Raw genomic sequence first — 24,073 nt, 5'->3', positions numbered from 1 at the left:
TGGGATGCAAATATTTTTACTACTGGTTCTGTGGGCGTGGCTAGGTGAGCATGGCTTTTTGCAGTACCCCCCCCCCCGCTCCATTTTTTTGGCTCCTGGGCCTCAGGGAAGCCTCCTGGGGGGCATTTTTGCTCCTAGAAAGTTTTCCTGAGGCCCAGGAAAGCCAAAAACAGAGTGCAAGGGGGGCGCGCAGCACCCCTGTGCCCCTTTTTGCCTTCTGGGCCTCAGGGAAGCTTCCTGGGTAAAACAGTAAGACAGCGAGGGGACTCCTGGCACAGCTGATAGTCGGAACAGCTCATTGGTGGGAGGAGGATAATACCGTAAGGAGTGACTGGGCGGGACAGGTCGGGCGGGGGAGAATGCAGTCAGTGATGCACATGATGTTGTGCATGCGTGATAATGACTGACTGGGAGGTGAGGTGAGGGGCGGGCAGAGAGTGACGAGGCCAGTCAGGAGCATGATTCACCAGTTCTCCGAACTGGGCAGAATTATAACAACTGGTTCTATAGAACTGTTCTGAACCAGTAGAATCCCACCCCTGATTTCATATATTATTATTAATTGATGCTAAGGAGTTCTACTCCCCCTTCCCACCTGCAAAACACAAGCAGAGGAGAGGAGTTTCAGTTTCAGTTTTAGTTTCACAGCAGCAAGCAGTTTTAGTACAAAACAGTTGACTTAAGCCGTGCCCAGGCTCCTTGCTGTCTCCTTCTTGCTCACACAGCAAATACTGTTTCAGTTTCCAAACAGCCCTCAACTCTCTCACACACCGACAGGATGCTATCCAGATGAATACAAGGGATGCTGGTAGGCAGAGGCAGGATTTTTTTCTCCTTATTTCCCTCCCCCCAAACTGAGTCCAATCACATAGTTTCATAGCAAAACACAGGTATCCAGCTATTTATTTATATGTTTGATCTAGTGCTCTAATATATCTCTGCTAGTAGGCTACCCTCATAGGGTTTGTTGCTATGCAACAGTCTCTTTCAATTTGGAAAAACCTCATTTCACACAGCTCATTAGAATACAGATTTTACAAGCTACTGATACTGTGCTATGGTAAACTTTTGAGACTTCTCAAAATATTTGCTATAATTTCAAAATCAAATCTCATGCAACCATCCCCATAGCAACCTATTATTTTCCAAACACAAGACTGTTTGCCTGGCATTTTAATTTATATTTTTTCCTGAAAGAAGGAAAAGGTTAACTTAATGTAATTAATTAAATATTAAATGTAATTCATTAACTAAAATGTAATTTAGAAAGATTTTGAGGGAATACTTCAGCCTCAATCAATTTGAAATAGACAGGGCTATCACCAATTGGCTAATGTTTTCTAAAGTTTGCTATAATGATGCCACTATATCTTTATTTTTCCTTTCCTTCACCAAAGGGACACATGAAAGTTACTAACAACACTTTATATCAGAGAAGTGTACAACATTACTACCATAAAATTACTACCTTCTAATGGATGCTTTTCAGTACAAGTTGGAAGGCAAACTTCAAATCTTTGCTATATAAATCCAGAAAATGAATTTAATTTGAGGGTGATTAAGAAGGACATTTAATTCAGTTTCTCCATAGATCTCATAGCTTCCATGAGACATTCTGAGATAAGCAAGTCATATGAACTTTCATTATATTTATTATACAGGCTTTTAAAAACATGTTTTAATGATTTCTCTCTCCAGGAAAGAGAAAGATAAAAAAGTTAAATAAATAAATCTGCCAAATCAATATATTTATCAACTAGTTCTTTAACAAGTATGCAGAATCACTATATTCCAAGTTTAGTCTTGGAGTGAAGAATTTACAACTCAACAGAATGTAGAATATATTAAGCACTCATAATGTAGCAACTGATTCTGAAAACTTTGATTTTGCATTTTTTATAAACATGCTCAGAATTCAATCATGCAAAGTCCCTATTTGGAACAGAATGTATACTAATCAATGAAGATGAATATTTTTTAAATTATTAAAAACTGCTTCTGTGAAGAGCAGAGCTATCTGAAATAGAGACAAAACGGCTTCCCCCATTAGATATTTGTTTTTTATCCAAATTATCCTTATATGTTGCACTTGCTCTAAAATTGGTACCTAGAATATTGTCAGGTAAGGTTTGTAGTGTGCTTCTACTTAATTATGTGAGTACAGTTAGTCTTATGACTTATGACTACAATTGAGACTGGAACTTCCATTGCTAAGTGAAGTACTTGTTAAGAGAGTCACACCTGATTTTACTACCTTTTTGCCACAGTTGCTAAGTGAATCCAGTGGTGGGCTTCAAACATTTTAGCAAAGGGTTTTCTGCCTGGCTGCTGGGTGGGCATGGCTATGGTGGGTGTGGCCTAGTTGGCCTCCTGCACTACAGTGGGGTGGGCATTTTTGCCCTCTCCCGACTCTGGAGGCTTTCCTCGAGCCTCCAGGAGGGCGAAAATGGCCTCCCCGGGCTCTGGAGGTTCTCTGGAAGCTGGAAATGTACCCATTTCCAGCCTTGCCAAACTCTGGGAGGCCTGTCTTTCGCCCTCCCCGAACCTCCGCACACGCCCTGCACTTACCTGCATCCAAAACGGGCCGCGTGGGGACTCCTCGGTGGGGAGGGGAGGGATGGGTGGGGCCAGCCAGGAGTGGGATTTGGGGGTTCTCCAAACTGTACAGAATCTTAGCTGGGGGCTGTCCCAAACCCCTGCGAACTCCCAGCAACCCACCAGAGTGAATCCCATGATCATTAAGTGAATCCAGCTTCACCTATTGACTTTTCTTATTGGAAGCTATAAATGGCAATTATGTGACCTTAGGATGCTGCAACTATCAAATACATGCCAGTTGCCAAATACCTGAATTATGATCACATGACAATGGAATGCTGCAACAGTCATAAGTCTGAGGACTGGTTGTAACTCACTGTTTTCAATGCTGTTATAACTTTGAACAGTTGCTAAATGGTTGTAAGTCAAGGACTACCTATACAGAAATCCTATGGATTACCCTTCCACATTTTTTTATCATCACATCCCCCCACTTTACTATAAACAAATGTATAGAATTTAAAAATCTAAATGGTTCCACAATGGTAGCAACAGTTCATCTACTAGGAACTCCTAATAGCAGTAGGAAAGCAGCGGAGCAGTTAAATATCTTTCTGTAACTTCCATTCTTTCAATCAATTCATAAATTGTTTCAGAATTAGAGATAATTATAGATGTACTATGTTTGTCCATGAGCAATGCTTAGAAAAGAACAGTGAAGTGTTCCAGAACTATCCCTCCACAACATTCCAAATGTGGTTCAACGTAAGCAGTGATTCAGTGATACCACTGAAGTGATTCAGTGATACCACTGAAGCAAAAAATTTAAAAAATCCAATGTCACATATACTTATACAGTGATAGAAGCTGATCTAGCCATCAAGTCAGAAAACATTCTGTGGTGATGTGCAAAGTTTTGAATGCTTCGTAAAAATATATTGTTGCAGCCAGAAAACATGCTGTATGACTAGCAACTCCCTTACCAGGAAAGATTTCTTTTGGGACCTTTTATTTAGGAAAAAGGACAAGCAAAAGAGAGAAAATACAAAAGTAAAATTTCACTTAGAATGAAGAAAAGGCATGTGGGAAATATTTTCTCTTAATCATAGTAATAGAACCCACAGTCATGTAATAAGACTGAAGAGGACTTGTGCACAGCAGGCAAAAGTGTTTCTTCAAAACACCCCATTGAGAAACTGTGGAATTCATGGCCAGAAGACATAGTAGTAGTTGAAAATTCAGACTTCTTTGAGAGGTTTCTACTCTTGGTGGTTGTATTGGATCAAATATTAAAAACTGGTATGCAGGTATTTATGCACTTATTTCATTAATGCACACATCGTTACTTGATAGCTGCATTTCTGAGTTTCTATATTCAAATCCCACAGGATTCAGTTTTAAAGCCATCCAAATCAATACATTATTCCCAGTCTATGTGAGATGCAATCCATCTAATGCCAGCACTTAATCATCCACATGATAAATCAAAACAGCCTCATCAACACTATATCTCTAACTAGAAATTCACTTTTCACTCTTCTATGGATTAAAAAAATAAGAATACTTCATCCCCCAATTTCTTCAGCTTCCTTCCTAAGTAATCACCTTCTAAGGTGATCACCTTCTTCAAGTGATTACTTGAAGCCAGCAAGGGTTAACAAAACAGATCATGCCTGACAAACCTTATTTCCTTTTTTTGACAAAGTGACTAAATTAGTGGACCTGTAAAATGCTGTGGACATAGTATACTTGGACTTGAATAAGGTGTTTGACAGAATAAACCACAACCTATTTCTTGTAAGATACAAAAAAAAAAGTGAGATAGTTACAGTAGTATCACCACCAGATGGATTCTTAACTGGCTGACCAACTGCACTAAACATGTAATTATCCATGGAAGTGCAACTAGTTATGGTCTATCTCTATCATATCCAGTGGTGGGATTCAATTTTTTTTACTACCGATTCTGTGGGCGTGGCTTGGTGGGCATGGCAGGGGAAGGATACTATAAAATCTCCAGTCAGAGGCGGTATTTGTCGGTTCTCTGAACTACTCAAATTTCTGCTACCAGTTCTCCTGAACTGGTCAGAACCTGCTGAATACCAACTCTAATCATATCCTTGATCTCTGCTTCTGAATGAATTCATTTCTGTTCTAATAAGAACCTACCAACTCTTCTCTTTCTCTTCTGCTCTTCAGAGTTTGTGCCTCTTTTCACCTATTCAGCTAGCCTTTTATCCTTATCTTGATTTCTTCTTTATTATTTATGAATAGTAAGTGCCGAATGTTTTCTGTATCTCTTGTTTCTGCTTGTCATCCTTATCTAGTGGGCCTTGTGGAGAGTTGCTTCTGCGGAGAACTTGTCCCTCCTCTGTTTTAATTAACCTTCACATTCCTTACAATCATAAAGAGCCTAATGAAACAAACTATAGCTCCTGAATGCTTGTATCCTTCAATAAAACTGGTTAGGCTGAAAAGGTGCTACCAGACTCCTGATTTTACCTACCATAGACTAACATGATTCTTCTGTTATGAATATATGAATTATTTGCTACTCCAATGTTCTTCCTTTTCCTTCAGGCACTACTACATAAGCTTGCAACTGGAAGGTTTTGTTTCTTATGACACCATCAAGAGAAAAGGATTGCTTCTTTTTAGTTATTTCCATTTTCTTAATCTGTATATTGTCAATCTAAAGAGGAAAAAACATCATGGGACTTTCCCTTTAACACAGCTGCCAAACTCCAGCTAGTTCTCCCTGTTCTTTTGTTCAATGAAGTTCAAGTTAGAAATTTAACTTTCTAAAGTGTCTAATTCAGTGTTCCTGCACATTTAAATGCTAGATTCCGAAGGAAAAAAATATTTTATACAAGATGTAAAAGAAAAACCATCAATACCTCACCAAACAACTCTGTTTAACAATGCTGCTATTCTGAAATTGCTGCCTCAATAACCAAAAATCCTCCATGGCCTCTTGATTCCATCAGAATGAAAATGGAATCATTACATACAAGGAGGAAGATAAATGTGTTAGATCAAAAGCACTCTTTGGTAGCATCCCAAGACAATTCATAAAGCTGCCACAAGCTGGATGATACCAGACGGCCAACACCTACGTAGAGCAGCTGACTGGGGGGGGGCTGATTCAACTTAATGACCCAGGATGGCTTTCCAACAGTGTAATTGGATCTCCATGAGGCCATATCATAATGAGGGCATGCTTGTGGCCCATACATCTACCTTCCTCCCTTACAATACTTTTCCATGCATACTCAGGGTACTTTTATACTTTTTATGAAGTGAGATTTTCTTTTCCTTCATTTTCTATCTCAGTTACAAAAGGCAAAATATGCCTTAATCGGCACAGGAAAGATAAGCGCAGTGATCTTTTACCTATTGTGTAGAAACCCCTTGTTTCTTGTGAAATTTAATCCCTCAATATGTACAAATATTCTTGCAATATGTAGATTGACTCTATCAAGTAGCCAAGTGAATACCTGGAGCAGATGGGAAAGTTCTTCGAGAGATTTAACATTGTCCCATCTTGAAAAAAAGCAGAAGTGGGAAAATCTTTGATTTCCACATCCTAAGTTGCTATTTTATAACCATAATTACATAGCATGCTGCCAAGATTTCAGAGCTGCAAAATTTTTAGCATTACCACACATTTAACTTAGTTTATTTATACACAGCTTTTATTATTTTACAAATAACTCAAGGGGAGGAACATAGCTCACATTCCCTCCTCCTCCTATTTTCCCTACAGCAACCAGTCCAGAGGTGGTATTCAGCAGGTTCTGACCAGTTCTGGAGAACCAGTAACAGAAATTTTGAGTAGTTCGGAGAACTGGAAAATACCACCTCTGACTGGCCCTGCCCCCAACTATTCTCTGCCTCCCGAGTCCCAGCTGATTGGCTGGGTCTTCTTTTGTTGCCCTGCACAGGAGAATGGAGCTGGAAAGCAAATCAGTGGGGTGGGGAGGGAATGGAGATTTTACAGTATCCTTCCCCTGCCACTTTCTGGTCTGGTACTTTAATCATTAGACCAAACTGGCTCTCTAGTTTGTTGAAACTCTTCTATTTCAAGCACCATAGAGTGCAATCTGATTTCAACATTTGCAAATAACTTTGATGTCCTTCATCAGCCTGCCTAACCCTGTACCTTCCAACAGAATAGGCTAAAGGCCACACCATCTCTTCAGACAACCTGCTTTCTGACAGCTATTTTCACAAAGGTTGTGAAAGACCCAGACTGTCCTTGCTAAAATTACTTCTTTGCAGAGGACCTTTAAATTAAGCCAAAAGTGGCATGTGCCGATGAGGCCATACATTATCTATCTCAGATTTGTTTATATTTATGTGCATATATAAAATTAATGTGTAACATAGGCTGTAAATACTATATTGTTTTCTGAAAACAAGAGTAAAGAGAACTTCTCACAAATACTAAGTTAAAAATGGGAGGCTATTGATGAAGCATGGTAATAAAAATTAACATATCCCCTTCTACTGTCTCAGTCTAAATTTCTCTCTCTTCCTAGTGATAGCTCTTTGAAATGTAAAAAGAACACCAAAATAGAAAATTCAGTGCCCATAATATGCAGGTTGTTCCTCAGAAGAAGAAAAAGAAAGCAAGTAAATTGCAATTTGTGGCTAAAATATTTCCAGATAAGAAACAAAGGTGAAGCTTGGGGGGGGAGGGGGGGGCTCCACTATCACATTAGAAATCTCCTATTATCTTGATCAGTGGGAAGTCAGCTGCAGACTTGACTGAGAAGAAAAAAAGTTTACAAACTGAGTACAGAAAATGCAAGAGCTCATGCCAGCCTTTGGATAGTCCAGATCAGGAAACCAATGTTATGGATGCTAATATTATAAGGTTACAGTAAAGGAATCTTCAAAGTCTGAAAGTCTCTTCTCCCTGCTTTTATATTAAGAGTACCAGGGACGGTCAAATTTGAGACACTTTCTCAAATTATTTTCCCCCCTTTTGACTCAGAGTTTTCTTACCTGGCCATTGTCCTGGTTGTAGCTCTTCTTCCTGTTCCTCGAAGTTACTCTTACAGCCCACTGCATCATCTGAAACCTCATATGGAGCTGTATTTTATAATTTCCCTCACTGGTATATGGTCACCCCTCAGGAAGCCATCTTAGGCATTTCAAATGTTAAGATTTCTGTGCTCTTTGAAATTCACCTCTTGCTCCTTTCAAATTTAAGAGACTCAGTATCAAGGAAATGTTCCCATGAAGAAAAACATGTGGTTGAACTGACTTTGGTAGGAAATTGCACATTTTGAGGATAGAATAATTGTTCTTGGAGCAGGGAAACCCAAATTCTTTCTCCTGTTCAGCTTGTTGGCCCCTTTTGCAGCTGAGTAGCTAACTTCTTCATACGGTTATGGAAACAGGATGGGAGAACTCTCTATTGGCAGCATTGGAAGTCTTAAGGGGAAAGATGATTGTGATAGCTGACATTGTCAGATGTAAAAATATGTACTTGCTCTGTCAGATGTTGGAAGACAAATAGCTGAAGAAGCAAGATCCAATTCTCCAGTTCCCTGATACCCATCATCACTTTGGAATGGGGAAGGGTAAGTGCATGTAGACCACAGGAAGGCCAGCACTAAGCAGCTGTTGGATAAATAGCAACAACTGGGGCAGCCCGGTGAGGTGAAAAAATATCATTGAAACAGACCCAGTCACATTGATATTCACCCTGACTGTTGGGCTGGGCTTTATCTTACAATTTGCCCTGTCTGCTGTTATCTGCACCAAATTATCTTATGCGGATATCATCTTCATCCAGTGGAGGTTAAGCCTTGTACCTGGAAAAGCTGTGCCCAATATTGCATTTAAGAGATGCAAGTAATTCTGCATTTTCAGAGATTCCAGCAAATCATACTTTTCAGTAAAAATCATTTTAGTTCATGCACAAGGTAGGTTTAATTCCCATTCTCAACACAGGAAGAATGTATGCTGCCTTAATATCACTGCCCTCACAATAATCCAAGGTGATTGTCACTAGCTGGTATGGGTGTCAGAGAAAGGAAAGCAAGGAGGAGGAATGGCAAGAGGATTCTTCTCCTTCTCTGCTGACTGATTGGCTTGCAGGGTGCTGTGCTCCTCTCCCCTTTACCGTTTCCCTGTGCATTGCACAGGTTTGCATTGAAGAGCATTGCCACCACAATTAACAGCAGCCACAGCTATGTGTCTGCCTTAGAAGGGTTCATACTGGGCCCCCAGGGGTGAAGGAAACCTGTTAGCTTTCCTTCTCCTCACAGATAGGCACAGAGCCTAGAGGCCAGATGGAAAGCAGTGGGCCAATTGGAGCCAGGCAGGTAACTTACCTTCCTCAGGTTCCTCTTCCATATGGCATATAAATGTTTGCATAGGATTGGACCTGAGATGGAGGCTCCAAACTCCTCAGCAAGCAGCAAGCAGAATGCCTCAGAGCCAAGGCAAGGGGACTATGCACTCTTGGACTCCATGAAAAGTAACTGAACTTAATTCAATTTAGCAAACATTTTATTAGGCCAGGGATGCAAAATGTATGACTTCTTTCTTCATATTAGCCATTTTGCTGAGCTAGGATTGATTTGGCTAATGTCTGAGACTGAGACTACAACGTTATTTTATGCAATAAAAGTAGCTTCCTGTTACAAGAAGCAGTATAATGCAATGGAAGAATTGGAGTAGTCAGCTGCAATCTGACCTGTCTACTTTCCAGTCTGCTTCTAAAATGATACTCAAGTCTATATACCCATGGTTTTGTCTATGAGTTTTTACAAAATATATTTATTGTTATTCAGTATCATAAGTTTAGAGTTACAGTTTCATAAGTTTAGAACTGTAAGCCACCCACAGTCATTGGCTGGATGGGCAGCTATAGAAATTGAATAAATACATAAACAAACTTCCATATGACAAAAATATTCTCTGAATATACATGGAATTACTTGAACAATTGAAAGAAGATACACAGCAAAGTTATAATTGGTTTTAGCTTTGATTTCCAGATTCTGAAAGAGAACAAGCTTTATGAATTTCATTAGGAGAGAGATCAAGCTTGGCATTCAGCATTACTTTCTAAAACAGAAGACAAGGCAGAGTCCTTAGTGCTGATCTAAAGAAAGCAGAGATTGACGATAATGAAAGAGACTCAAAGCATGTCATTAGATCATAAGATTTGGTCTTCAGCTTTTGGTTATTCTAGATTTAGAATTTGAATTTTCTCAGAAATAATTAAAATAAACAAACAAAACTGGCCTTAACTAGTCTACATTAGCTATTTGTCAAACATGATTTGGTGGTGGATCTCCTTTTTCTCTAATATTGGTACTTCTTCAAACAAACTGAAAAAAAAAAGGGATGTTTTAGAAGAGCACCTGGTAAAAAAAGAAAACAGCATTTACTTCTTCTTCTTTATCCTCTTTATTCACTTGGACTCTTCTAATAGTCAGATGAAAGTCGACAGTATTATGTGATTCAGAATATTTTCCCATCTCTCCTTGCTGTTTTCCAGAACTTGAGTTCACTATACCTCTGATTTTTTCCTTGTTTCTATGTTCAACTTTGGAAGAGGAACATATGCCACAGGGTCCACCTCAACTCTAGAGGTAACGGTAAAGAGGAAGAGGGAAATTACTTTGTTACTACTTGCATGCACTTTGTTTATTGGGGAATGGGTGAGATAAGATCTATTTAAAATATGGACATAAATTTTTATTTAAAAATATGCAATATGCAAATGATAGGACAAAAAGTGGATCTATGCATATCATGGAAATATTATACCTCCCAAGTGTTTCAGTGAATTGGTTTAAATAGAGAATCGAGACATTATACAAGATGGACATGCTAAAGGCATCAATTCCTCTATTTCCTTTAAATGTTTAAACAGACTTATCTGTAGAATAGACTTAACAGTACAGCTCTGTTATCAAAAAGAACATCAATAGTTTAATCTTTTTTTTACTCCAAATTAATCTGAAAGAGTGGCTTGGATAAGCATTTAGAAGGCAAGTCATGTACAAAGAGATAGATAGTTCATCTACCACATTTTTTGCTATTCTGGCCTGCACAGCTCTGCACTTTGAAATCTATGCAGAAGTATTTGCCTCTTTAAAACAGTTTCATCCAGTTGCCACTCATACACATTGATTAAATTAGGTCTTGCCTGCAAAGGCTGGGAGCCCAGCAGTTGGTTGGGTTTACCTTGAAAGTCTGCTCTTCTCAATCAGCCTTCTCAGATCCTTTCAAAACATGGCATAAGCCTCCCCCCACCCTTTCATATACTGAGATTTCAATTATTTCAAAAAGATTTGCTAAGGCTATCTGGTTCTTAGGGCTGGAATGCTAGTCTGAAGCTAAGGGCTAGAGATAGAAAATAAGCCACTTAACATTCTTAATGAAACAGGATTATTCTCAAGAGCTAAAGAGCTCTAGCTAAAACACACCCAGGTATATTCTTCCAATGGCACCCTCAGCATCAACAGAGAACATTAGACCAAAGCTTGCCTGCTCCTCTACTTATAGAAATATGTCATACATAGGAGCAAATGGGGGGAAACCTGAATGTCAGTTTCATCCCTCAACAAACACCAGAACAATATAGGTCAACTTTCATATCTCTGGGCATAAACATACTTCAGTCTGGCCCACCAGGGCTGGAGATATGCAGATCTTAACATGAGATGTACACATGGACAGGGGAAACAGAAAATTCCATAGGATTTTCCTACCCTGGAACATAGAGAAACTGTCCAACTCACCTCTGCCTAATTTTTAACCTTTTGCTTTCAAAACAGAAAGAACCCCACTAATACATGTATACCAGAGGTGGTATTCAGCAGGTTCTGACCAGTTTTGGAGAACCGGTAGCGGAAATTTTGAGTAGTTCAGAGAACTGGCAAATCTCACCTCTGACTGGTCCTGCCCCCATCTATTCTCTGCCTCCCAAGTCCCAGCTGATTGGCTGGGTCTTCTTTTGTTGCCCTGCACAGGAGAACGGAGCTGGAAAGCAGGTTAGTGGGGTGGGAAAGGAATGGGATTTTGCAGTATCCTTCCCCCAGGAGTGGGGAGGGAATGGGGATTTTACAGTATCGTCCCCCAGCCACGCTCACAAAGCCACACCATGCCCACTAAGCCATGCCATGCCATGCCCACCAACCCACATCATGCCCATCAAGCCACACCCACAGAACCGGTAGTAAAAAAAATTGAATCCCACCACTGCTGCATACATAGTTCTTGTTGTCTTTTCATCACCTCCATGCTTTGAGTGAGCCCAAATTCTGGGAAAGTGAGGACTTCTCTGTCTCTGTCTCTCTCTTTCTCTGTCTCTCTCTTTATGAATTTATCTGCCTTAGCTAATTTACTGAACAATGTTAATTAATATGAGCAGGTTTTATTTTTAAAATTAACAAAATACTAATATTATATTAATAATGCTTCTTTGCTATTAGAAAAGAACTTGCAGCCTAGGATTTCTGGAGTCCAAGAATTCTGTGGTTAAAAAAAGAAAATGCTCACAGATCTTTATGTTCAGGAAAATGCATAGGAGTGGAGAGAAAAAGAAACGAGGATGAAAAATCAGATAACAGAAGTTCAGTATATCCCATCAGTACCGATCTGTTAAGATAGATGGCAGATTTTTTTTAAATAAAATATTGTATAAATGCTATATTGCCATTCAGTGGGATATAAGAAGCAATAAAAAATTAAAAGAGCTTTACAGTTCAAGTCTCTGCTGTCTTCCAGAAAGTCAGTCTTTCCTTACAGGCTTCAGGCCAGTGCTGGATGCCAATGATTTTCTGACTTGTGGTTAGGATGGTTAGATGTTCAGAACATTATGCCAAGGCAGAAGAGGGCGGCTTCTTGCTTGGCTGATGTTGATACATGCAATAATGAATCTCAGAAAAAGTGCACAGGCTCTGTTCCTCAGAGCCAAACTAGGTACAATGTCATTCAGACAACTGGTAATTTTTGTAATTAAAAAAACAAAACAAAACAAAACAGCAAACCCGGGGATTTGCTCGGGATTGGAATTCCAAGGACAGCACAGTTGAAGATTTTTTTACTTTACTCTCCCAGGTTTCCATTCACATTGGGTACTCACACCCGTCACTTGTGCTTTTAAAAAAACTACAAACAAAATTGTTAATTACATTAAGCTCTGCTGCTCATAGCCCCTCCCAAAGAGTCAGTTATAAACCAGCTGCTTGTGATTTCTAAGGACTGGTGACTCTGTGACTTGCCTATGTAAGAGGCCATTTGGGAAGACATTCTGCACTATATAGCTGGGTATGAAAGGAACAATGTTCTGAAGACCCATATCATCTGAAATTCAAGCATTAATTGATCAACCACAATTAAATTATTAAATCTCAAAGCAATAACTGAAATAATGTATAAAAGAATTCCCATCTTTTGCCACAAGCACTACACCAATGTATTGCAAGACTAGGAAGAAGTAACTACATAATGGTGATTGACACTGAAGGTATTGTGGAGAACGTGGCACTTTTCACTAGGTTCTTTCTCTATGCTTCAAGTGACTAAAGTGGATGCATGAGATTAAGTGCTAATTTAAATTTAGCAAAGGTTAAATTATGCTGGCCATACCTCAACTTCTTCCCACAGTGGGGAAAGGGCAAAAGGAGGGAGGGTATTGGATTTTAATAAGTGACTCCATCTGGCTTGAAAGAGTGAATTGTTTGATCTTGCTGAACTCTCAGAGCCCATTTATACAATGAGGCCCTTCAGCCAACAACTTTGGAACTGCAGGATGTCCTGCAGGCAATGTTTTGTTCATAGGGAGGTTTGGGGAGAGAGCTCTGCAGATGGAGCTTGTGCATTGCGTGAAGAATTAAGTTTTTTTCCTTTGTGGTTCTAGGAGAAAGAGGTATGACGTGCTGGAGAATAATACCAGCATAACTTGGAAAATCAGGGCTTAGACCAAGCAAGCATGTCAGAAGAGAATTGAACACTGAGCAGAAATGGAATAAAAGTGCATCACACAAGGCTATTTGAAGGGTCAATCACTATTGTCTGAAGTCATTTGTGATGTTATGACCTCTGATTATTATAATACCCACTGGACATAAGAGTGTGATCAATTCCCCTGTAGGATATTTGTCTGTATCCTTCCCAAACACAGCCTTGAGTTTACTGTCTTTTCTTTCCCTTCTGTTCTGTTGGTGAGATATTCACTATCCTCTAAGCAGTAAGTTGAAAGCTTTCTACTTCTCCTCCCCCAGCACTAAGGTACTTTTTGGCTACCTTTCAAATGGGATAAGACCTGTGTTAGTAACCAGAGATGAATGTCATTCTGAAGTCTCACCATCTCCTTCCTAGGAAGCTTACCGGGGAAGAGGAGCTTCCTGCCCTGTGAATGTGTTATTATCATCTTGTCAAATACTCTGCAAACTTGCTTGAGAATCCAAAAGCCTTTTGTTTTCTTTCTGTATTATACTTTTCAGGGGAAGATTGAATATCTATAACTGAAATTTCTGCTACCATAAATATCCTGGGGTCCAATTACAACCTTAAAGCAATATAATTGTTTGTTGATCACCTGATAAATTTAATATATTATAACATCAGATGCTGGGTTTAAGAGGAGAGAGTGAAATTCAGGCACAGCCATTTTTCTTCTCAAAGATTTCAAGAACATGAAATCCTGAAGTAACCTTGTCCCACAAACACAATTTACAAGGATAGTAGAAAGGTTTAGCCTCAGTGTGACAGTTATCCCTGAATGCAGATTTTTTTTATTTACTCTGTTAAGCTGCCAGTTAGGGAAAACTGCAGTGTTACAAAATCTTGCACCCTTTAGCAAGGACCTCTCAATATGGAATAGTTGCCCTAATTTGGCATCAACATGGCCCTGCTATATTCCTACAACATTAACCTCCTTGGGCAAACAAGCCAACATTCTTCCAGGTCTGACACAGTACAGCTCACATAGCAACTCTTCAATTTAGCAATTTGTGATGGTGGAGCCTTGTGGGCTTGGGGTGGGGCCATGTTTCCATTCACAACTCCTGCCTTCCTTTGCATTGTAATTTGAATTTGGAGCTCCCTGTAGATTTCACAGGGAACTTTCACCAGCAACATAATCTTAATTCTTCTTGATGGTTTCACAATCCTCACAAAACAAAACAAAACAAAACAAAACAAAACTCTGCAGTATGCACAATCAGGCTCTTTTTCTGCCTTTAGACAAGTGATCACTCCCACCAACACTGCATGAAACCCAAACTGTGGCTGCAATTGTTGAGAAGAGCACCTGCCTACAAAACTACCTGTCCTGCCTTCCCCACAGTTTCCAGTGGGAAATTGTATATAGGAAAATTGCAATCTTGATAGGCAGTTTTCCTTTTATACATATGACTCAGTTTTTCTGAAAATGACCAAATGCATATGGCATGTACTCTTCACTTTAGTTCAAGGAATTTTTTTTTAACTCTTTACTCAGTTAGAAAGACACTGAATGATTTTTCCTTTTGGTCTCTTGGATAAAGCACTGCTTGATCTCTAGTGGTTTCTAACTGCACTCACAAGTGGCATGGTCTATTGAGCAGAGGGTCATGGCAATGCAACTGAAATTTCATCTTTTTCTTATGCATGTCGATATATGACCCATGAAAAAGGGATGCAACTTAATTCATATAATTGCAACTACCATATCTAGTTTTTTTTAACTCTCCCCACAGATAAATCTCAGTATGGAGATGATCACACATATCATTTCAAATTGCATTGAAAGAACTTGTTTTCACCAAGCAACGCATCAGGGAGTGAAACAACACTCCATTCCACCTTGTGCTTAGACACTTGGCAGGCCCTACCCTTTTGAGTGGTCTCTACAAAATAAAGAATGAGCCTTATTCAGATAGCAATTTTTTCATGAAATGAATATAAACCCAGGAATGGAAGACTTCAGTGGAATTAGGCTACAGATTAGACAGGAAATTCTCTTGCATAGAAACAGATTCTAAGACACTCTGCTCCAGAACATTTATGACAAATAGAGGTAAGAAATTGGTTTGCTCTTCAAGCTCATTTAAATTTAGTTTCTGAACATTTCGTTATCAGACTAGGTAACATCAGCAGCAGGATTTTCTTGTCCTCTTCTCCTTAGTTTATAAACGTCTTGTGTGGTCAGTTGGTCATGTGATTAGTTGTTCATATGGAGTTGCTCCATGATGTTACCCAGTCTGGTAATGAAACATTCAGAAACTAAATTGAAACAAGCTTGAAGAGCAAACCACTGCCAAAATCTAAAACCTGACTTACAAGTATTTGCTATTATTTTCAGAGATAAAAAATAGGAGGGTCTCAAAGCATCTTGCAGTCTCCCCAGTTATTTGGTGTGGCTTGCACTCCTTCAGTTAAGAGAAGGGTGACCAGATCAGGGCAGAAACTACCCAATCCTGTGGAAGTGTGTGGAACCACCACACCTGGGCAGGTCAGGTCAATGAGTGTCTGTATTTCTAAATCTGCATCAAGACACTGTCATAGGCATATCCAGAACCTGTCGGCTTAATTCTAATAGGGAGGACCTATAGTGAGAAGAGGTCATGGTGTGGTCTTTGCCAATTGGTTGCCTGGATCAAAGGATCAGCGGTGGGATTCAGCAGGTTTCGACCAGTTCTGGAGATCCAGTAGCGGAAATTTTGAGTAGTTTGGAGAACCAACATATACCACCTCTGACTGGAGATTGTACAGTCTCCTTCCCCTGCCACGCCCACCAAGCCACGCCTACATATCTGGTAGTAAAAAAATTTGAATCCCACCACTGGCCAAGATGAAAATGCTGCTACCTATTTTAGTCCTTTCTCTAGAGCTCTGTCTCCCAGGAGTTGCACCTGAAGGGGACCTCCACGCCGCAGCCCATATTGTCCCCTTCCTTTCCTGGCTCTCTTATTTGCTTTCACATTTCTAAGAGGCAAATCCCAGTTTCTGGCTCAGACTGGCTGCTTTCTACCTGTGACATGCTTAGAAGGTTGTGGACAGGAGGTTGGTTGTTCCTTACAATTCTAACTCCCAAATGTTCCCCTTAACTATAATTAGAAAACACCAAATGGAAAATATTTTTCTTCACTGTGGCAAGTTTTTAACCAAGTTTATCCTACTTTCCATTAAGAGTAATCTGAAATTAACTAAAATTTGAAATTACAGCTTTTTATGATAGGGTGGTACATATCATATTGAAAACAGTATCTTTCCGACCCCATAAGATGAATTGCCAATTTTTTTGGGGGGGCGGGCAGAATTGGAAATAATTTGCAACCCAAATTTATCTGCTGTGAGTATAAATCCTGGTAAGTTTCAGATGATTAGTTTCAAAGGTTTTATGTTGTTATTGAACACAAACCAAATATTGGTATTCTGGTTAATGAAAAAATATTGTTAGAGAAAATTACACTGAAGGGTGAAAAATAGCTCTATTGCACAGTAATAGTGCTGCTGTTTACTTTTTTTTAAATGAATTTTTAAAGACAAACCAGGATGCTTTTCATGATTAACCTCTGAAAGGATTGCAGAACTGTAGCCCTCTGGCTAATGGACTAGTCCTTGTGGGGGTCTCACACTTAGCTAAGCTCTGGCTCAAGATATCACTGTTTTAGAAAAGGAAGCCATCCTTGGCCAGGTTTGCCAGGTTCAGGAATGAAGGGAGATCTCATGCTGGATGGGGCATATATGGCTGTTGGGCTTGCCTTCAAGACAGCTACCCAAAATTAACTGGGAACCAAAAACCATAGTCTTTCCAAGGGACTCCTATTGCCCAGCTTGCTTTTTGGGGAAGGGGGAAGAGGACCCCCTCCTTCACTGTCTGAGCAAGGTTAACAGGTATCTGGCCTGTTGCTCCACTCCCTTCTTATTTTGCACTCTTTCCTTCAGCTGCTGAGCTTCTACCTCCAGGGTTTTCCTGCCCCACCACTTGTGGGCAGCCAACTCCAAGAAATCCAAGGTGTTTCTCCTCTATGGGACGTCCCAATGCAATAAATGATCAACATCAGCCTGACAGGCAGAGGAGCAAAAAAGGGAAAAAGGAAAGAAAAAAGGAGAGAAGAGAGAATGGAGAAAACAACTTTAAACACCAGCGCTCCCGTTCGCAACGAGCGCGCGCCTCACTCTAATGGCAAACAGCTGTAGATGACCACACCAGGCAGCCCCGCCTTTCTCCAGCCTAAAAAAGGCACTGAGAGGCGAATCAAAGGCGGTGGGGGATGTACAGATGGTGTTTGTCCTTTTAGGCTCTTTTTCCAGCTCCGGGGGATGGCAGCGGGGGAGAGCAGCAACGCGCTTACATTACATCAAAACCATAACACGGCGAAGGAGTTTGGGCAGGATTTAGGCAAGCGGACAGGATTTCTCTGGAGTTTGAAGGGACTCGCTTTTTAAAAAGCCACCCAAGGAAATCGAGGCCGATCTGAGGCGAAAGAGCGGGGGCGACGACTCAAGGGAAAGGCGGCCGGGATCCAAGGAGCAGGGGCACAAGCGAGCCAAGGGAACCAGCGAGAGGAGGAGTGCCCGCTTACCTTTCACGAGCCGCTTTGGGACCCTCAGTCCGCGGAGTCATTTCTTCGACTCGAGCGGGAGGGGAAGAAAAGCAAAGGCAGCGGAGGCGCGGAATTTGGGAGAAGCCTCAGAAGAAGCGGCGTTTAGTTGGGAGAGGGGAGGGAGTTTGCGGGCAAAAAGCAAAGTAGCGGAGCATCTTCGCGTCGAGCAGTTATCGGACAGGACTGGTCAACAGGGCCGGCGTACCTTAACGGCCTCTCCCGCTTGCGGTGCGCCGCTCCTAGCTCCAGCCGAGCTCCTTGCCAACGAAGCGGACTTGCCCAGCAGGGACCCCGCGACTGTCTGAGACTCCACCCCCGCCCGATGAGGCCGCGCCCCCTCCGTTGCATGGGCCAAGCGAGGGGGTGGGGGAAAGTAGCGGGTCTGCCTGACTCCACCCTCGGTGGACTACGAGTGGCCGGGAGGGTTCCCGTTCCTAACCCGCACCAAGAGAAGAGCATACCGTCTCCTGACCTTTGCATTTTACGCGAAGAAGTCCTGGAGGATTCGATTTTCTCGATCGGTTGCATTCCTTGTCAGTGGAATTGTTGTATATCAAAAAGGGGCTTGGAAAAACCGTTCTTCGCTTTGAAAAGAGGAAAATAATCTCCAGCCTAGTAGCTTTTCAGTCCTTCTGGTAGGTAGCAGAGACATGTCTATTTCAGAATGTCGTCCCTGCTCCCCCCACAATAGAATCAGAAGTGGAAGGGCCATGTGTCTTCGGGTCCACCTTCAAGTAGCACTTCAGGTTGAAGCATCCCAGGCTGCCCAGCATTTATTTTATTTTATTTTACTTTACTTTATTTTATTTTATTTAGTTTGTCAAGCATGTATGAGAAAACAACTATAAGTATGAACGTAACATATAAACATATAAGTATAAACAGGTATAAGTAGACACATAATGAGTACGAATAAATGGGGACAGTAGGACAGGGACGGTAGGCACACTGGTGCGCTTATGCACTCCCCCTCTTAGGAATGGAGTGAGGTCCACAGTAGACAGTTTAAGGTTAAAGTTGTAGGATGTAACAACAGAATCAGGTACTGACCACTCTGTTGCTGAAGTTCTATTTTCTGCAATTGAGTTTGGTACGGTTTACTTTGAGTTTGTATCTATTGTTTGCCTGTGTGTAATTGTGGTTGAAGCTGAAGTAGTCATTAACAGGTAGGACATTGTAGCAGACAATATTGTGACTAAGTTTAGGTCAGACCATAGGCGGCGTACTTATCTAGGTCCAAAATTTCAAGCTGGTGGTCTAAGGTATTCTATTGTGAGCTGAGAAATAGAGTACTCCTCTTGTGAAATACCTCTAGACTTGTTCAATTGTGCTAATGTCCATTATACGGTGTGGATTCCAGGCAGATGAGCTGTATTCGAGAATTGGTCTGGCAAAGGTTTTGTATGCCCTGGTTTGTAGTTCAATGTTACCAGAAAAGAAGCTTCGCAAAATTAGGTTAACAACTCTTAATGCCTTTTTGGCAATGCTGTTATAGTGAGCTCTGGGGCTCAGATCTTTTGAAATGAGTACTCCTTGATCCTTGACAGAGTGAGGGTCGTCTACGAGGTCATATCTTCCCAGTTTGTATTTAGTGTTCTGATTTTTGTTGCCAATGTGTAAGACAGAGCATTTGTTGGTTGAGATTTGAAGTTGCCAATTGTTTGACCATTCTGGCACATAGTCAAGGTGACTTTGTAAGGCAGCGGTGTTGTCGGTGATGTTACATAATCAGTGAAGAGGATGCAGTTGCTTTTAATATGATTGCAAAGGTCATTTATGTAAATTAGAAAGAGAGTGTGTCCTGGAACTCTGCCTTGGGGGACATCGCTGTTAACTGGTGCAGGGTTTGATATTTTGAATATTTGTTGCCTGTTTGACAGGAATGCAACTATTCAGTTGTATCCAGAAATATCCAGAAATGCCTTAAGAGCAGTTTTAACAGTAGTGTACCACTGAATCAAAGGCTTTGCAGAAGTCTATGTAAACTGTTTTGCCCTGGTCAAGTTGTGTAGTCCAAGTGTTTTTGCAATGGAAGAGTTGTAGATTACAGGACTAATTTTTCTTGAAACCAAACTGTTAGAGAGTAGGTTATTTTTCTCTAAGTGGAAGATAATGGATTGGTTGATAATTGATTCTGTGACTTTGTAGGTGACACAACATAATGAGATTGGTCTGTAATTTTCAACTAGACTGGGGTCTCCCTTTTTGAAGATAGGAATGACCATGGCTAATGACCATAGGTCGGGCAAAGTGCTTGAACAGATTCACTGAAGCCTTCTTCAGTAGCCTTCTGAGCAAAATCCTTTCAGGTGTTAAACCTTGCTAACAGATCCTCCCTGTGTCATTCTAGAGATGAAGTATGAGCTTCACGTGGCCAGGCCTTTCTGTATTAGTTATCCCATTCAATTTTGTGTCATCTGCAGATGAGGATTCCCTCCATCTTTTCACTCAAATCACTGATAACAATCTTGAATAGAAGGCACAGAACTCAATCTTATGGTACATCCATGGTGAAGGGGAGTCATGGATTAGGAGCTGCCAAGTAACATTTTGGGGGCCAGTTATGCATCCATTTGATTGTTGTGGGGTACTCTATCAAAAGTTTTGGTGATACATCTATAGCAATCCAATCCACTCTGACCTGGTGATTTTTGTATTTTGTTTTTATATGCAAACTGACCTATCTGCTCTAGACTCTTATTAAATAAGGATATGAAACTGACTATTCCCTCCTTTTTAAAAAAATGTTTAAAACTAAGGACAAAATTTGTTCTCCAGTTTGTTCATCTAGTACTCCAAAGATAATATTAAAAGTTCAGCCAGACCATCAGCTAGTTTCTTTAGTATCCTGTGAAAATCTGGCTGTGAAGATTTAAATCATTCAGTTATGTCCTTAACTTGGCTCTTGATAAATTCTTGGTGGATCACATATTATTTCCTTTACTGGAACTGTTGGCAGTTGTGGTTTTTGTGTGTCCTTTTAAAGAAATTCCCATTCATTTTGAGAATCTTTTCCTGCCACGGGATACCCCTATTAATTCTTCTGAGTTTGTTCAATGCATACACTTTAAAAAAACATCCAGGCTGTGTGTTAGACAGAAAATTGAATTCAACTTTCCTTAAAATCAATAACGCCAGCATTTGGTGTTCACTTATATCCAATGTTCCTACTACTTTCACTATTCTAAGTATGCTTTGCCTATTGCTTAGTATCTTCGAGAGTAACAGATATTATTCTGCCTGTCCCAACTCCCTGAAAGAGAAAGTTGTCAGCGAGTCAAGAATTTTGGGGAAGGACCATGCTTGGCAGAGTTTCTCTCCCAACAGATGTTTGGGTAATACAAGTTTCCCATCACTGCTACTTCAGGCTCTTTGAAAGACCTGCAGTTTGCTTACAGAAGGCACCACCATCTTATCCTTGTTAGGATGGGGGATAGTCAACACAAATAACAGTGTTGCTTTTATTTGTTTCTCCTCCCTTTCTATTATTTCTGCTCTTCTTTAACAAATAGAATCTTTATATTGATATATTTCTGTCACATAATGTATTCTGCTAAATTTTTGTTATATTAAGTCATGTTTGCCTTTTGGGGTTTTTTTCCCTTATAGTTCCAGCATTAGAATCTAGAGACCAGCAGGTCTCAAACATTTTGGTCTTAGGACCTCTTTGTATTTTTAAAAGTGATTGAAGACCCCAAAGAGCTGTTGTCTATATCGGTTATATCTCTATTGTCTGTGTATACTGTGTTATAAATTAAAACTGAGAAAATTTTAAATATTTACTTTGATTTTGCAGACATTCCTGAAAGGGTCTTGGGAAACCCAGCGATTTCCAGTCTCCATTTTGAAAACTACTGGTCTAGACTATAAAGATTGTGTAGTTTTTGGGCCAAGGGTCCATTATAGCGCCCTTGTTTGTTTGTTTATGCTATAATGTACAAGCAGTGCCTTTTTCTGAGGCCCATACTTCAGGGATTTTTGTCTCCAAATCCCCACAAGATTCAGTTGAGAGGCTTCTTAATCAAGCTTGCCCTGATTCATGTAAACATATTTTACTGATCCCAGTTAAAAGCAGTTTCTCTTGAGTCAGAAGTCCATCATCTAAATAACTCAGTCCGTGGTCCCAAACCAAATATCTCCTGTTGACATCATTCATTTCCAGTATTCTTCCTTCCCTTATTGGTTCTATCTGTGGATTAGAAGGACCAACCTCATTTCATTTCAAAGAGCTTGCATTTCCTTTTTAATCTTTCGAAGTCAAGAAACAGCTATATTTTCTAATATCCTTGTTTCCTGTCATAGATTTGATAGTTATGGAATATTGTAAGTAGATAAATCTTTGAAGTTGCTCTGTCAAATCCGTGATTCTTAACCAAGGCTTACTGTTTAGTATCTATTTGCTCTGGTTCCCCATAGCAAAGAGTTAGCAATTACTCTGACATTTTTATTGTGTTATTTTGTGAGACACAGTTACATCCCCTCTGCCCTTCAGGGATCCCTGTCCTGTTCCATGTTCCACAGAGGGTTTTTTTTTTCTTTCCCTAGAACACTCAGAGCTTGTTTGTTCTCTCAAACTATTCCCAAGTTCAAATTTGCAGAATATCTTCTATGCCTCTTGCATCTGGTTGTTATTCTTGTCCACTGGGACTTCTCTTTTTTTGACTGCCTTCCTTGTAGTGTTGCTTCCAGTGTCAGTTTCTATGCTAGTGCCTCCTTTCTCTCCACTGTAAATCTTTATTGTCTCTTATCAGTTGAACAGTGGCTATTTGCTAGTCCATTGTTTTGCCTTTTGTTTTAAGGACTGCTATAAACATGGAAGGGCAAGGATGGGTACTAAATAATGATAGTTGTATGATGGAATCATCATGCAACTGCCATAACATGGTCTTGCATCAGATGTCAGGCTGCAGGTACCTATGTAATGATGACATTTGCACAATGACATCACAGTAGCTTGGAGACTAATGGCTATAACTTACCCTTCCCTCTCAATATGCAACAAGTAATATTTGCTTAGGAACACACCCATGCCAGTTCACAACAGGAGAGGCCTCTTTTCTTTCTTAAGATATACTACTAGACAGGTTTATGTTTCATATTTTCTTTGTAAGCTTTCCAAATTAGCCAAACACAGAGCAACTTTCTCTTAACCACCATTGCCATATTCCACTGATACATTTTTCACTTGCTCAGTGAGCCTTTCTTGATTACATAATAAGATAACCTTTCCCCACTCAGCCTTATGCCTATGAACAGAGAAGGTTATTTTATTGTTGGTCCTGGACACTCAGACACATTCCTTGCAATCAGCAGCTCTTCAGAGTTGCGCACGTAATCCCTCAAAATGAACAGCTTCTTTGCTGCATCTCCCCTCTTCCTCCTTCTGAACTCTACTGAAAAACTTGAGGTAGTGCTTGCTGTCAGCAGCTGCTCAGTAACTGTGACATCTTTTAAATTAGCTGGAGTACTGTTTTTCTCATCCAAAGAAGTTGTAGTGATCCCTCCCCAATTCAATGTGAATTGAAGGGGCAATCACTCATGCTGTCATTGCCGGAGGAAAAAACAGAGAATATTTATTTAAAATGTTACAAAGATGGGAACAAGTAGAACCAAGTCAAGCCTAGTCTACAAGATCCATATTTTGTAAATTATAGGCAGTATAATGTAAATAATTTATATTGCGTGAATGTCTTTGTGAGATATCTGGACTGGTTCATTGTTCTGTACCTGCTGTTTATGCTATTACTAATCTTGCTCAGGTTCAACATTTCAGTGTATACACTTGGGTAATAAAATAATTTTAATCTAGAGTGTTCTGTGCATTCAGTTATTTTGACTTGTAAGCCATGTCTTGTATAATTAACCATGTTCTGAAAACCCACCCAATTGTGGTTTATTCAACAAACCAGGTTATATATGGATATACAAATTGATTGCTAAAGTAGGGAGTGGGATATGGAATTTTA

The 24,073-nt window shown here is 40.2% G+C and overlaps 1 protein-coding gene across 3 annotated transcripts in view; it reads right to left on the bottom strand.

Moving 5' to 3' along the window:
* KANK2 (KN motif and ankyrin repeat domains 2) overlaps positions 1–18,428 on the bottom strand; it is a 107,806-nt gene extending 89,378 nt beyond the window's left edge. For 2 of the 3 annotated variants that reach the window (XM_026716806.2, XM_087925998.1), the window contains exon 1: positions 18,313–18,428. The gene's annotated coding sequence lies outside the window, so the exon portion shown is untranslated. Of the gene's footprint in view, positions 1–18,086 lie in introns of all 3 variants that reach the window. The other variant, XM_087925997.1, reaches the window with a different exon arrangement.
* Positions 18,429–24,073: the final 5,645 nt, after the last annotated feature.

The sequence above is a fragment of the Pseudonaja textilis genome, chromosome 2, assembly GCF_049901715.1.
Source record: "Pseudonaja textilis isolate UNSWEBS1 chromosome 2, rPseTex1.2, whole genome shotgun sequence".
Classification (NCBI taxonomy): Eukaryota; Metazoa; Chordata; class Lepidosauria; order Squamata; family Elapidae; genus Pseudonaja; species Pseudonaja textilis.
The sequence above is the reverse complement of the archived record's forward strand: the minus strand, read 5'-3'. Positions and strand labels throughout refer to the sequence as shown.